Genomic DNA, 12,812 nt, shown 5'->3' with positions numbered 1-12,812 from the left:
TTATAACATTATATATATATATATATATATATATATATATATATATATATATAGTGTTGACAAATAAAAATTAAAATATAATAGCCAAGCCTAAACAAAAGTTTGTAACTACTGAACCTCAAGCCCTCAATTGCTCAACTTTATGTTTTACAACTAGTTTCAAACATGCACAATGCATAGGAAAGTTTGACAATACATATTTGTCTCCTAAGTATTAACATCATATTCTATAAATATTAGATTATAAGTATATGAAAATATGAAGTTAATTTTACTTACTCTGTTACGTATCAAAATTCCAGAAGTCTAAATTTCAATTAAGATCATAATTTTGTTACTAATATTTGAAAAAAAAAATTAAGGGAATAATTTCATTATTTAATCTAACTTATTTTAATTATATATATATATATATATATATACTTGGCATGTTGGACGAAATATTCAATTTTATACACTAAACATTATGTCTTGTAATTTGCAATGCACCAAGTGATTGGCCTTGCCCTTTTGATTTTATATATATATATATATATATATTTTTTTTTTCCTTATAAATGGTAGATGTTCCCTTTACCCTTTATTTTGACCCTTTGTTATAGAGAAAAAATAAAAAACTTTGCTGTTGACAGTTGAATGAGGTTTTTCCTGAACTTTTTTTTTCTTCATCAGCTAAAAATTACACCATCATTAGTTCATTACAACCAACAGATTTGTATCTATATCTATGATTATTTCCTCATTCTCTCTATCTCTCTTTCTCCCTACTACATTTTCCCAACTTTTCTCACTATTTGATCAAGTAGTTTGATTGATGCTCTGTAGATTTCTAAAGTCCAAAAAGTCTTTTATTGTTTGGTCCAATTCCAAGAGAGTGAGCATGAGTATGGTTTAACAAGCCATACACTTCAAAAGTAAAAACTTATATTAGTTATTTTTTTCTTCTTTTTTTGACAAAGTTTAGCGACAAAATTGATTGTAGCCTAAGGCTAATATGTTACTTAATATCTTTTTATTCGAGGTGAATTTTGAAAAATTCACCATTAGATACATCTTCTTCTTATATACTCCATACTTGCAAAATTTCTAGAAAATTAAAGATTAATAGTTATGTTATTAAAAAAGTGTTTAAGGATCTGTTTGGGATTTGCTTATTTTGTTGAAACTGAAAACTTTTTGTTGAATGTACTGTAAATAAAAGTAAAAGTTAACTGAAATAGTACAGTGACACTCATGAATAGTACCAAAAAGTGTAGTGGGATACATGAATAGTAGCAAAAAATAAGCTGAATAGTAAAATAAACTAACCTTTTAATTTAGAACCAAAAGCACACTAAATTGCAAGATTTTGTAGTATAAAATTATTCATAAAATGTAAGTTTATAGATCATATAGTAATAAATATCTAATTAACACAAAATTTGATAAGTGTATTAAGAGTGTAAAGAACATGCAATCCAACAATTAGATTTCTAAAATATATAATAATGTTTATATTATTAAGTAAGATTGTAGCTTTAGGCTACAATCAATTTTGTAACTAAATTTTATCTCTTTTTTTTCCTCTCTTTCTCTCTTATGGTCTGTTTAGATACCATTTATTTTGCTAAAAACTGAAAACTTATTACTGAAAACATTGTAACAAAATAATTTTTAAAAGGCAAAACACTGTTGCTTCGTTTTTCACAAGTTTCCTGGTCCATGAACAATGCCATGGGACCAATAATTAAAAAAAAAAAAAAGGNGATAAAAGCTAATGGGTTTGACTTAATTTTGGGGTTTCTAAATTTGGGTTTGGTTATTGACTCAACCAATGGTGATGTGTTTGATTTGGATTCTTCTTCAATGGCCCATCCCTCCATAAAAAATGAAGCCAGCTTCAATCCACAGTCACCATCAAAGAAACTGAGAAACTCTTAATCAAAGTTTGAAAAAATATGCCCAGGTACTATTATTCCATTGAAACTGTTTTCCTTTGCATCATCTTCATTCGATTTCTTTTATGTTGTAAAATGCCGGAGTATGTCTCCCTCTTTTGCCTATTGATTTGCATCTTTGGCGGTATTTATCACTTCCCATTCTCTTTCTCTAAATTCACAGGCTCATTCATACAGTTACTAATTCAATTAGAGAGGACATTAACACAAAGAAGCAGAATTGATGGTCATTTGATTTGTTGTTGAATTCAATTTCTTGTAATGATAAAAGGTTTTCAAAATTACTTGAGAAAAATGCATTAAATTAATCTAGTTAATGGATGAATAAAGTAAAAAAGCCTACACTTTTTTAGACTCACAAAGATCAAAATCTAATTGGCCATAGTCAAGAGATTACTTGCACTGATTAGAATTATTGGTCATTAGTTGAGCGTATTTGTTATGGGGTGTTGAAGGGGCTCACTGGTATTAGTTCTGAAATAGATAGTTTGAGTGAATGTGGTTGGAAATTTAAGGTTTGATTGATGGAATGGTCATGGTGCCATTGATTTTCAGCCAGGAGACTTTGCTCAAACACAATGCATTGAAAATTTGAGAGTTAAAACAATTTTACAAAGTGTGTCAGGTCTGCAGGATTTGGCGGAACTAAGCATTTTAACTAGGAGTGACTTAAAATCTCAGGAACAGCTTTTTTTCTCTTCAAAATATAGAAAAATAATGGTTTTTATTTTATTTGAATGGTTCATGGTTTTAATTATCTTAAATGCAGTTGAATTGGATGATTGTGATAAAAGATGGGTTTGAATAAGCTTGGGCAATTTAGTACTTAATGCTATGATCACCTGCCTAGACCTTTGCATAGTAGAAGCCATTTCCCAATGCTGATATCCCTCCAGTTGTTTGTGTGAAATGGACCAGTAGTTATTTTGTCTTGGTTGTACTTAATAGAAATATAGTTGGCTCTACTCAGATATTTAAGTAAGTGTACAATGATGCTTCTATGTAGTGAGAAATCTTATGCATGGATCAGCTTTTTTGCTAGTTGGACATGTTTTTATTACATTTCTGCTGAAGATTTTTTCCTTGTAGCTCATGGCTGCACCCTTTCTTTGTATTCAGACTTTGCAGTCTCTGAACAAACAAATTTTTTAAGTATGCAATTTTGTTTCCTCTGTTTTGATTTAAATTCTTTTTTCTTATGCTAACCTACTGCCCAATTTTTTCTATTATAGGCATTTATATGATCTTATCACTCTTGCTTTTAAATGTAAAAGTTCTTTGCCTTGGAAGGCTGAGGACTTGAAATAAGTAATTTTTTTTAAAGGACTAAGGACAATTTTATTGGCTTGATCTGGTCAAAAAGGAAAACAAAAAAAAAAAACAGTTGAGGCAAGCATTTGTGCAGTTGGTGATTATTCTTCTATTCATTCAATACTTATGTTTTTACTTCTTTCTGATTTGATTTTTGAGAAATTCAATAGTTTTCAGTTTAGCACATGTATAAAGAAGAATCTAAATTTCATACGAGAAGATATATGTTATGGTTTTTTTAAGGACTAATGTTTTATTGTATATGATGAAATTTGTTTGAGAAGCATCAAATTATATCAGGTCATGTCTCATACACACTTGTTTGTTTATCAAACATCCTAATAAAGTCAGATTCTTGATGGAAACATAGTATATTTGTAAGCTCAAATATATAACAAATAGCAAAGAAGCAAATGTACTGCTTTATTTTTGTTACTTATCGTTTTTAGCATAAAGACAAGCAAAATTCCAACAGATCAAGAAGGGAAGAAAACCATAAAATACATTGGCAATGCTTGGGGTAGGTTCTTGCAATACAGAAGTTGGGAAGTCATCTGAGAAAATGTGCTTCTAGATAAAGGGTGGCATTTAGTGATAATATTGGAATGATTTGAGAAAAGAAAGCATCTGTCACATAATTTTGCAAAATTTAGAAGCCCATGACTAAAACCCGATTAAAAATCCAATTCTTTCGACGTTTCAATTTCAATACCCTATGCCATTATTTTCTTGTTAGACCATAACTCCTGTTTCCAGTTAGACCAGAAATTTCTTTGATCTTCTCCTGCCTCACATACATGGATTTTAAGGTGAGTTTTCATCTATCTTGATTTTTAGATTTTTGCCTAGCATTTGTTTAAGGCTTGATTCTGTGGTTGAGAGAGGTAGGTTGAGAGTCATATTAATATATTGGAGTTTGACAAGGGGTTTGAAAGGAGTGGGTAATGCTGTATATGGGGGAGCAATTCATTACTAGGTAAGTTAAGTGTTATTCTATATGGATCCTGATTTTTTTAAAGTACAAATTGGAGTCTATCACCTTATGTAAATTCTAATAAAGTTTGGTTTGAGATTGTTAGTTATTTTTGTCAGACTGGCTTTTGAGATTCGTAGGCTCCTAGATTTGTTAGGCCCAGATTATTTTACAATCTAGGTTACATATCCTTTTTAATGGGTGAAAGGTTGGGGGGTGGGGGGGAGAGATTCTGGTTGAGAAGAGATATTTATGGTGGCTTGGATCTCAATTTGGATATAATTTTTGTTTGATGTATAGTATAAGGAGATGTATGATTTTATAGTTTGTAATCCTTGTAGTTGTTTATAGAGATCCAATTTGTGTTTGAGGAGATTTTAGTTGTTTATTATTTCAGAAAAAGAATTTACGTGGAAGGAAAGGAATTATTATTGAAAATTTTCATATAAGTGTTAATCTATTTTCCTTGATGGTAAGAATTGCTATTGAAAAATTGCATACAAGTTCGAGATTGATTATTTACGTTGAAGGAAAGGAATTATTCTTGAAAATTTACATACAAGTGTGAGACGATTTTCCTTGATGTAAAGGAATTGCTACTGAAAATTTCTTAGAAGTGTGAGATTCAAGCTTAGGTGTTGTGTGGTGGTTGATTTTTCCACTCTAGTTTGCAATACCAATTAGTTTTTGGAAGGCATTTGGATTTTGGAATGATTGGGATCTTTCAGTAGAAAAGTTATTAAGGTGAGTGAGGTAAGTGATGCAAGGGTCTTATTTTGGGAATAAAACAAGTGAGGAGGAGTCTCTTTTCCAGATATGTTTTTAATTGTTGGGAATATGACGCAGGACAACCAGAACGAAAACTAAACAATAGAAAAATAAAGGGATATGACCTAGGAGTCAGCACCTAGGCCTTGCTTGGAGTCAGCACCAAGCGGGAAAACCTACTAGGAGTCAGCACCTAGGGTAGACCTGGAGTCAGTACCAGACCAAAGAAAGACCAAACGGCCATTGTTTTCATTCATCATAAATATCAACTATCTCCTCAAGGAGTACAATAAGTTGCTTATAAAGGATTGCTAAACCCTAATTCCAATTGGCTAGGAAACCCTAATTGCCTTATTACAAAAATAACCTTACTTCTAAATTAAAATACTAAAAGCCCAATAACTAAAAGCCCAATAAACTAATAGGACCTAAAACATAAAAATACAATGGGCTTGCAAACATAAGTAATACTAAATAATAATCTTCTTGTGTCTCCCTCCTCATTCTCCTCTGGTTGGAGAAAACTCGACCTCGAGTTCTAAAGTGTTGAAGGATTAGGATGCTGACAAGTAACACTTGCTTCAAATCTAGAATCACCTTAGGGAGCACAGGGAAAAGAAAAACCTTGAATTCCACCACATCAAGCTCATTTGGAATAACAAAGTCAATGTGTGGAATCAGTATAATCTCGTCTTGAACCTTATGAACCATAGGAAACACTACAGTTTTAACCTCTTCGACTTCACCAAGATGTAGATCTTCAAGGACTGTGGAGGGTTGATCAGAAACACATTCAACAATTTCAACTTTCACATCATGTGCACCCTCTAACGTAACACTCTCTTTAGGCATCATCTTTTCACCTTGCTGTTCTTTAATAGATTCATTTCCTTGCACGCTTGTTAAAGCAACACTTGTCGAGGCATGTATTTCTGTGTCAACATTAGGCTTTGCTGTTGCTGAAGGATTCTCCACGACCAAGATATCACCTTCAATGTTGTCTTCCATGGGGGCAGCAATAAATTCATTGTGATCAATTATCCTTGGTTTTCCAATTGAATCGGGTTGAGTCTTCATTTGCGTCATCTGAGCAATCCTGTCTCGAATATCTTTCATGATCTTTACAGTTAATTCCGTTACTTCCCTGGTAGATGATTCCTTGGTAGATTGTTCAAAAATGCGCTGAGGATATGAAATAGGATGAGGATGAGAATTCATCGTATTTGCTTTAACTGGAAAAGTACCACACTGAGATTGGGGTAGATACTTAGCTCGATAGTATGGTGACAAATACTCATCACAAAGCTTTTCTTTCATGTCTTCCCACTCACTAATGGCAGGTTCATAATCCAGATAGCGGAAATATTCAAGCTTTTCCCAAAACCTTTGTGCGTGACCTCTTAACTTCATCTTTGCATACCTAACTTTTTTGTTATCTGCCCAATTTGCTTGCTCAAAGAATTGCTCCATCCCATTTTGAATTGGATGATTGTGATAAAAGATGGGTTTGAATAAGCTTGGGCAATTTAGTACTTAATGCTATGATCACCTGCCTAGACCTTTGCATAGTAGAAGCCATTTCCCAATGCTGATATCCCTCCAGTTGTTTGTGTGAAATGGACCAGTAGTTATTTTGTCTTGGTTGTACTTAATAGAAATATAGTTGGCTCTACTCAGATATTTAAGTAAGTGTACAATGATGCTTCTATGTAGTGAGAAATCTTATGCATGGATCAGCTTTTTTGCTAGTTGGACATGTTTTTATTACATTTCTGCTGAAGATTTTTTCCTTGTAGCTCATGGCTGCACCCTTTCTTTGTATTCAGACTTTGCAGTCTCTGAACAAACAAATTTTTTAAGTATGCAATTTTGTTTCCTCTGTTTTGATTTAAATTCTTTTTTCTTATGCTAACCTACTGCCCAATTTTTTCTATTATAGGCATTTATATGATCTTATCACTCTTGCTTTTAAATGTAAAAGTTCTTTGCCTTGGAAGGCTGAGGACTTGAAATAAGTAATTTTTTTTAAAGGACTAAGGGACAATTTTATTGGCTTGATCTGGTCAAAAAGGAAAACAAAAAAAAAAAACAGTTGAGGCAAGCATTTGTGCAGTTGGTGATTATTCTTCTATTCATTCAATACTTATGTTTTTACTTCTTTCTGATTTGATTTTTGAGAAATTCAATAGTTTTCAGTTTAGCACATGTATAAAGAAGAATCTAAATTTCATACGAGAAGATATATGTTATGGTTTTTTTAAGGACTAATGTTTTATTGTATATGATGAAATTTGTTTGAGAAGCATCAAATTATATCAGGTCATGTCTCATACACACTTGTTTGTTTATCAAACATCCTAATAAAGTCAGATTCTTGATGGAAACATAGTATATTTGTAAGCTCAAATATATAACAAATAGCAAAGAAGCAAATGTACTGCTTTATTTTTGTTACTTATCGTTTTTAGCATAAAGACAAGCAAAATTCCAACAGATCAAGAAGGGAAGAAAACCATAAAATACATTGGCAATGCTTGGGGTAGGTTCTTGCAATACAGAAGTTGGGAAGTCATCTGAGAAAATGTGCTTCTAGATAAAGGGTGGCATTTAGTGATAATATTGGAATGATTTGAGAAAAGAAAGCATCTGTCACATAATTTTGCAAAATTTAGAAGCCCATGACTAAAACCCGATTAAAAATCCAATTCTTTCGACGTTTCAATTTCAATACCCTATGCCATTATTTTCTTGTTAGACCATAACTCCTGTTTCCAGTTAGACCAGAAATTTCTTTGATCTTCTCCTGCCTCACATACATGGATTTTAAGGTGAGTTTTCATCTATCTTGATTTTTAGATTTTTGCCTAGCATTTGTTTAAGGCTTGATTCTGTGGTTGAGAGAGGTAGGTTGAGAGTCATATTAATATATTGGAGTTTGACAAGGGGTTTGAAAGGAGTGGGTAATGCTGTATATGGGGGAGCAATTCATTACTAGGTAAGTTAAGTGTTATTCTATATGGATCCTGATTTTTTTAAAGTACAAATTGGAGTCTATCACCTTATGTAAATTCTAATAAAGTTTGGTTTGAGATTGTTAGTTATTTTTGTCAGACTGGCTTTTGAGATTCGTAGGCTCCTAGATTTGTTAGGCCCAGATTATTTTACAATCTAGGTTACATATCCTTTTTAATGGGTGAAAGGTTGGGGGGTGGGGGGGAGAGATTCTGGTTGAGAAGAGATATTTATGGTGGCTTGGATCTCAATTTGGATATAATTTTTGTTTGATGTATAGTATAAGGAGATGTATGATTTTATAGTTTGTAATCCTTGTAGTTGTTTATAGAGATCCAATTTGTGTTTGAGGAGATTTTAGTTGTTTATTATTTCAGAAAAAGAATTTACGTGGAAGGAAAGGAATTATTATTGAAAATTTTCATATAAGTGTTAATCTATTTTCCTTGATGGTAAGAATTGCTATTGAAAAATTGCATACAAGTTCGAGATTGATTATTTACGTTGAAGGAAAGGAATTATTCTTGAAAATTTACATACAAGTGTGAGACGATTTTCCTTGATGTAAAGGAATTGCTACTGAAAATTTCTTAGAAGTGTGAGATTCAAGCTTAGGTGTTGTGTGGTGGTTGATTTTTCCACTCTAGTTTGCAATACCAATTAGTTTTTGGAAGGCATTTGGATTTTGGAATGCTTGGGATCTTTCAGTAGAAAAGTTATTAAGGTGAGTGAGGTAAGTGATGCAAGGGTCTTATTTTGGGAATAAAACAAGTGAGGAGGAGTCTCTTTTCCAGATATGTTTTTAATTGTTGGGAATAAGAGTGCAATATCAGCCAGGAATTTGTGTTATTGGGAATTAGAGCACAATGGTAGCTAGTAATATGGGATTATTGAGAAGAGCGAAAGACAATTGGTGTGACAACATGTGCACAAATTAACATGTGCAACATTCTTGTTAGCAGATGGTACTTATACAAATGCATAGAATTTTCTAAGGACTTCATGATATGATTTTAAACTGCTTTTGAAGTTTTAGATTTATAAGATTAAATGGTGTTGTTGTAGAGGAGGGGGAAGGGGTTCAGGACAGGGAGAAGATTGCCGGGCAAAGGTCAAGTCATTACACTAATTTGAATATGTTGGTGTGTGCTTATATCATGTGATTCAAGGGCTGAAAATTTTTGTCTTTATATCATGTCTTGCATATGCATAAATGTTGCATCTATAATTAGCGTCAAAATGTATGCTATTGGTATTTTGCTTATATTGAGCCTATTTTGGGAATTGATTAATTTGGCTACAAAGATAATTATTTATTTAGTTATTATTATTAGGATTATTGTTCTAGAGATCAAGCATAAAACAAGATGAAGTCATAAGCAACCAAACCCCTCCATTATCATGACTCTGTTTTGGTGTCTAGCTAGTACGTCCTTATACTTCATAAAAATTTAATTCTATCAAACATGTTTAATTATAGAGATAGGCATACCATATAACAGTCATTTATTAATTCCTTTACGTTCTCTAATTAGATAGAGAGAATTACTGGCTGTGTATATTGTTTATGTACCCAAATCATAGCAATTAGATAAATTACTATTTGTCAATGATGACGAGTATGGTATATGCTTCTCGCATAGTTGATGTATAAAGCTCTGAAATGTTTGATTCAATCCATAGCTATCCCCATTAAGCTATTCTATTATTCCAGTGGGTGAAGAAAAGGAGGGTTGCTTCTCTGATGATAGTTAATGTCTGAGAACAAATTGGACATCAACATTGGAGTTGAAATGGTCAGACTGCTCAACTGGAGATAAATGCTGTGGTTTGTCTAGGATTCTTATGCCAAGGTAAGTTGCCAGTTACCTATTCTTTTCTCTTTCAAATAATTTGTTGTTTTTTTTATGTTGCTTGTGTATATAATATACAGGTGCATCCTAATGCTTGGGCATATAGAAATATATCTCTTATGTGCTATCAAAAATTATGCGGTATATATGGTGCAGAGGTTTCTAACAAAAGTACAGTGTTTCAGTATGTAATGCATGCAATGCAGATCTTGATGTCAAAGTGAATCTTCCCAAATCATTCAAGAATGTCATTGTCTACTAATATTTCCTTTTTTTCATTCTTCTCTTCTTAACCTACAATATCAAGTCTCCTTTCTGTCATTTCTATCCATAGTCTAATTTAACAGGACCCATATAATTATCAATCCAAATAGTATACATTGTTATTGACCAGGGTAGATAATGATGATCCATGTAACCCTTGTTAAAGAAGAGTGCTATCCCATCATTTATTTGTTTATTTGTTTTTTGATTCACACCTCGGCATTTATTTTGGTAAAAGAAAATATCAGTTGCCAAATTGAATTTATCATCTCTGAAATACTTTTTCTTATCTAAAAAGGAGTGCTACCCCAGCTTTTAATGGACAAATATCTCAATGATGTAATGCTAGGGAAATGCATAAAGGAGAAGAAGAATGATTACAGTTTCAACAATCAAGCAGGTATAAAATGTCCTTCAATGAAAGATTTGCATTGCAATATGACAAAAAAACTTCTCAAGAATCTTTCTAGAAGTTTAGTACTATGATATGAAAAATCCTTGAACAGAGAGGGTTTACATGGTATGAAACATGGCAAATGATCTCAGTTTACAATGATTGGGATGCTTATACAAAGGTGTGTTGTCAACTTATTGTAGTCTTAGATGTTAGTTTCAATTATGTGGCTAACAGTTTCTTTATGTTGAAATCTCCAGAAACAATTTCAAACAGAACCAAATTGAAACCAAAATATAATGATTTTTGCTTGATTTTTGGAAATCCAGCTTCTAATATGGTTGTAACAAAGCAGGTCAAGACATTTGTTGTAATGGTGTAGGGTAGATTTTGACAAGCTTATAAGCAGTCTGCAACCTTGTTCATTTTTTTCCCTCTTTCAAATCTTTGGACTGTAGTCAGTGCGCATTTAGTTTAGGTGTTCAGTGTGTCTAAATATATGTGTGCTACTTCATTTTGCATTGATTGCAATAGCATTTTCTCAAGCGTGTGGAGATTTGTAAGTATATGAGTTATATATATTATATTGTAATGTATCATCTTTACAAGTGTGTGGAGATTTTTAAGATGTATAACAATGGTTAAGCTTGTTTTATACTAAGGACAATGTCTCAATGACCTCTTAACTTGGAAATTTCACTGAGAGGACACAAATCTTTTGAAAAAATTGACCTAGTAAGCATCTAAATATTTGTCACCACCTTACATTTAAGACAAAAAATGTGCTCAATGGTCTGTTTGATTATCTGCCTATTGACTGTAACTACTCTTTTTACAGCTTCAAAATGATGCAGTCTCATTCAGGTTAATTAGACATGAAGTTCCAATCAGCTAAAGATATTCGAGAGACGATGCTGAGTTCCAAGTACTCCATTAGAGACCAGTACTCTAAAATGGTTAGTGTCATCCTTGATTTTTGTTTCTTCAATACAAAATATTTTTCAAATTGCAAATGCGGTTGTCTAAATATGTTCTATCATCTTCCTTTCAGGATGAGACCTCAAAAAACATGCATTTATCCCAAGAAACCAATGTGCTGTAGTTTATGATATGCATAGGAATACTGTGGTATGATTTGGCCTCAATCTGTTTTTATTTTATTAGATTTCACTATATATGCTGTGTGTTGAATGAAAGTGGCGAATTTACCTGAGATATAAAGTAATCAACTTTGCATGTGCGTGTGTGTGTTCTTGGGGGTTTCAATCACCCAACTATGACCCAAGAATTTACATCACAATAAGGGATATCAATTCAGCAAATGCACCCCCTTCTAACATGCTCTCTGATCTGTGGTCTCCTTGCACATCATTGGGGGAAGAGAGAGGTGGGGGGAAGAGAGAGAGAAAGTGATCAAGGATTGGTGTTGTGAGGTATTCTGAGCAGATTGAATGGGCAGTTATAATCTGATGACTGACTGGTTCAACATAGTCAATATTTGATATAATAGATAATGAATTCTGAAATGTGTATGCCGATACCGTAGTAAACCTTTACTGAAAGCCCATGACAAAAACTTGTTCCCACATGCAAAATAGTAGATAAATGTGTGCATTATATTGGAAACTAAGAACTCACTCATAGAAGCTATAAAGAAGAAGAGAAAAGAAATTAACCAATGATGACATGTAGGTGCTATTTGTTTAGGCATTTTGCTTGTGCTTCTTGAGTATAAGAAAAGTGAAAGGAAAAGTAAAATGTTTATTCCTGAAGCAATAGTTAAAATGCTTAGAATAGTGCATTTTCTTCTATACGCATTACTGATTATGGATAAGTTCTGAATAGAAACATAATCCGCTCACTGCTGTAGGCAATATTATTACATGTTATATATTCCAAACCATATGAGAGAAACCAGAGTTGTATCACTGAACCAAGGTACATGTCAGATTTATTAACCACTAAACAATTCATGGAATTGTTCTAGTTGGATCCTCTTTCTTGTCTCAAAAATATTTTCTTAAAACATATTGATTGCAGCAGTAATTCATGGGACCAATAGTGCTTTGTATTTAACAGTTATGCTGATGCCTGTTGTACTGCAGGTTAAGGAAATGGTTCTTGATCAAATGTCTGACCTCAAATCTGGAAGTCATGAGCAGGACCTCATTTGTGGTTATACAAGTTGAAAGATGAACATTGAATATTGTACTGTACTTGGGCAAAAAAATCTGTAATTGTAATTGTATATAATACAATCTAGATTCTTTTAACCTTTTTACTATCAAATTTTCACTGCA

The 12,812-nt window shown here is 32.6% G+C and overlaps 1 long non-coding RNA gene across 6 annotated transcripts; it reads left to right on the top strand.

Moving 5' to 3' along the window:
- Positions 1-1,751: 1,751 nt before the first annotated feature.
- On the top strand, positions 1,752-12,812 carry LOC112009436 (uncharacterized). 6 transcript variants are annotated; one of them, XR_010630327.1, is made up of 7 exons: positions 1,752-1,945; positions 9,716-9,854; positions 10,468-10,518; positions 11,351-11,468; positions 11,564-11,640; positions 12,383-12,450; positions 12,618-12,812. It is a non-coding gene; the product is annotated as an uncharacterized LOC112009436 (long non-coding RNA). The 6 variants fall into 6 exon arrangements; XR_010630326.1 differs by lacking the exon at positions 12,383-12,450 and adding an exon at positions 10,625-10,693; XR_010630322.1 differs by lacking the exon at positions 12,383-12,450.

This window comes from Quercus suber, unplaced genomic scaffold, assembly GCF_002906115.3.
Source record: "Quercus suber isolate HL8 unplaced genomic scaffold, Cork oak 2.0 scaffold_148, whole genome shotgun sequence".
NCBI classification, from domain to species: Eukaryota; Viridiplantae; Streptophyta; class Magnoliopsida; order Fagales; family Fagaceae; genus Quercus; species Quercus suber.
Note: the sequence above shows the minus strand (reverse complement) of the source record. Positions and strands in the feature narration are given on the sequence as shown.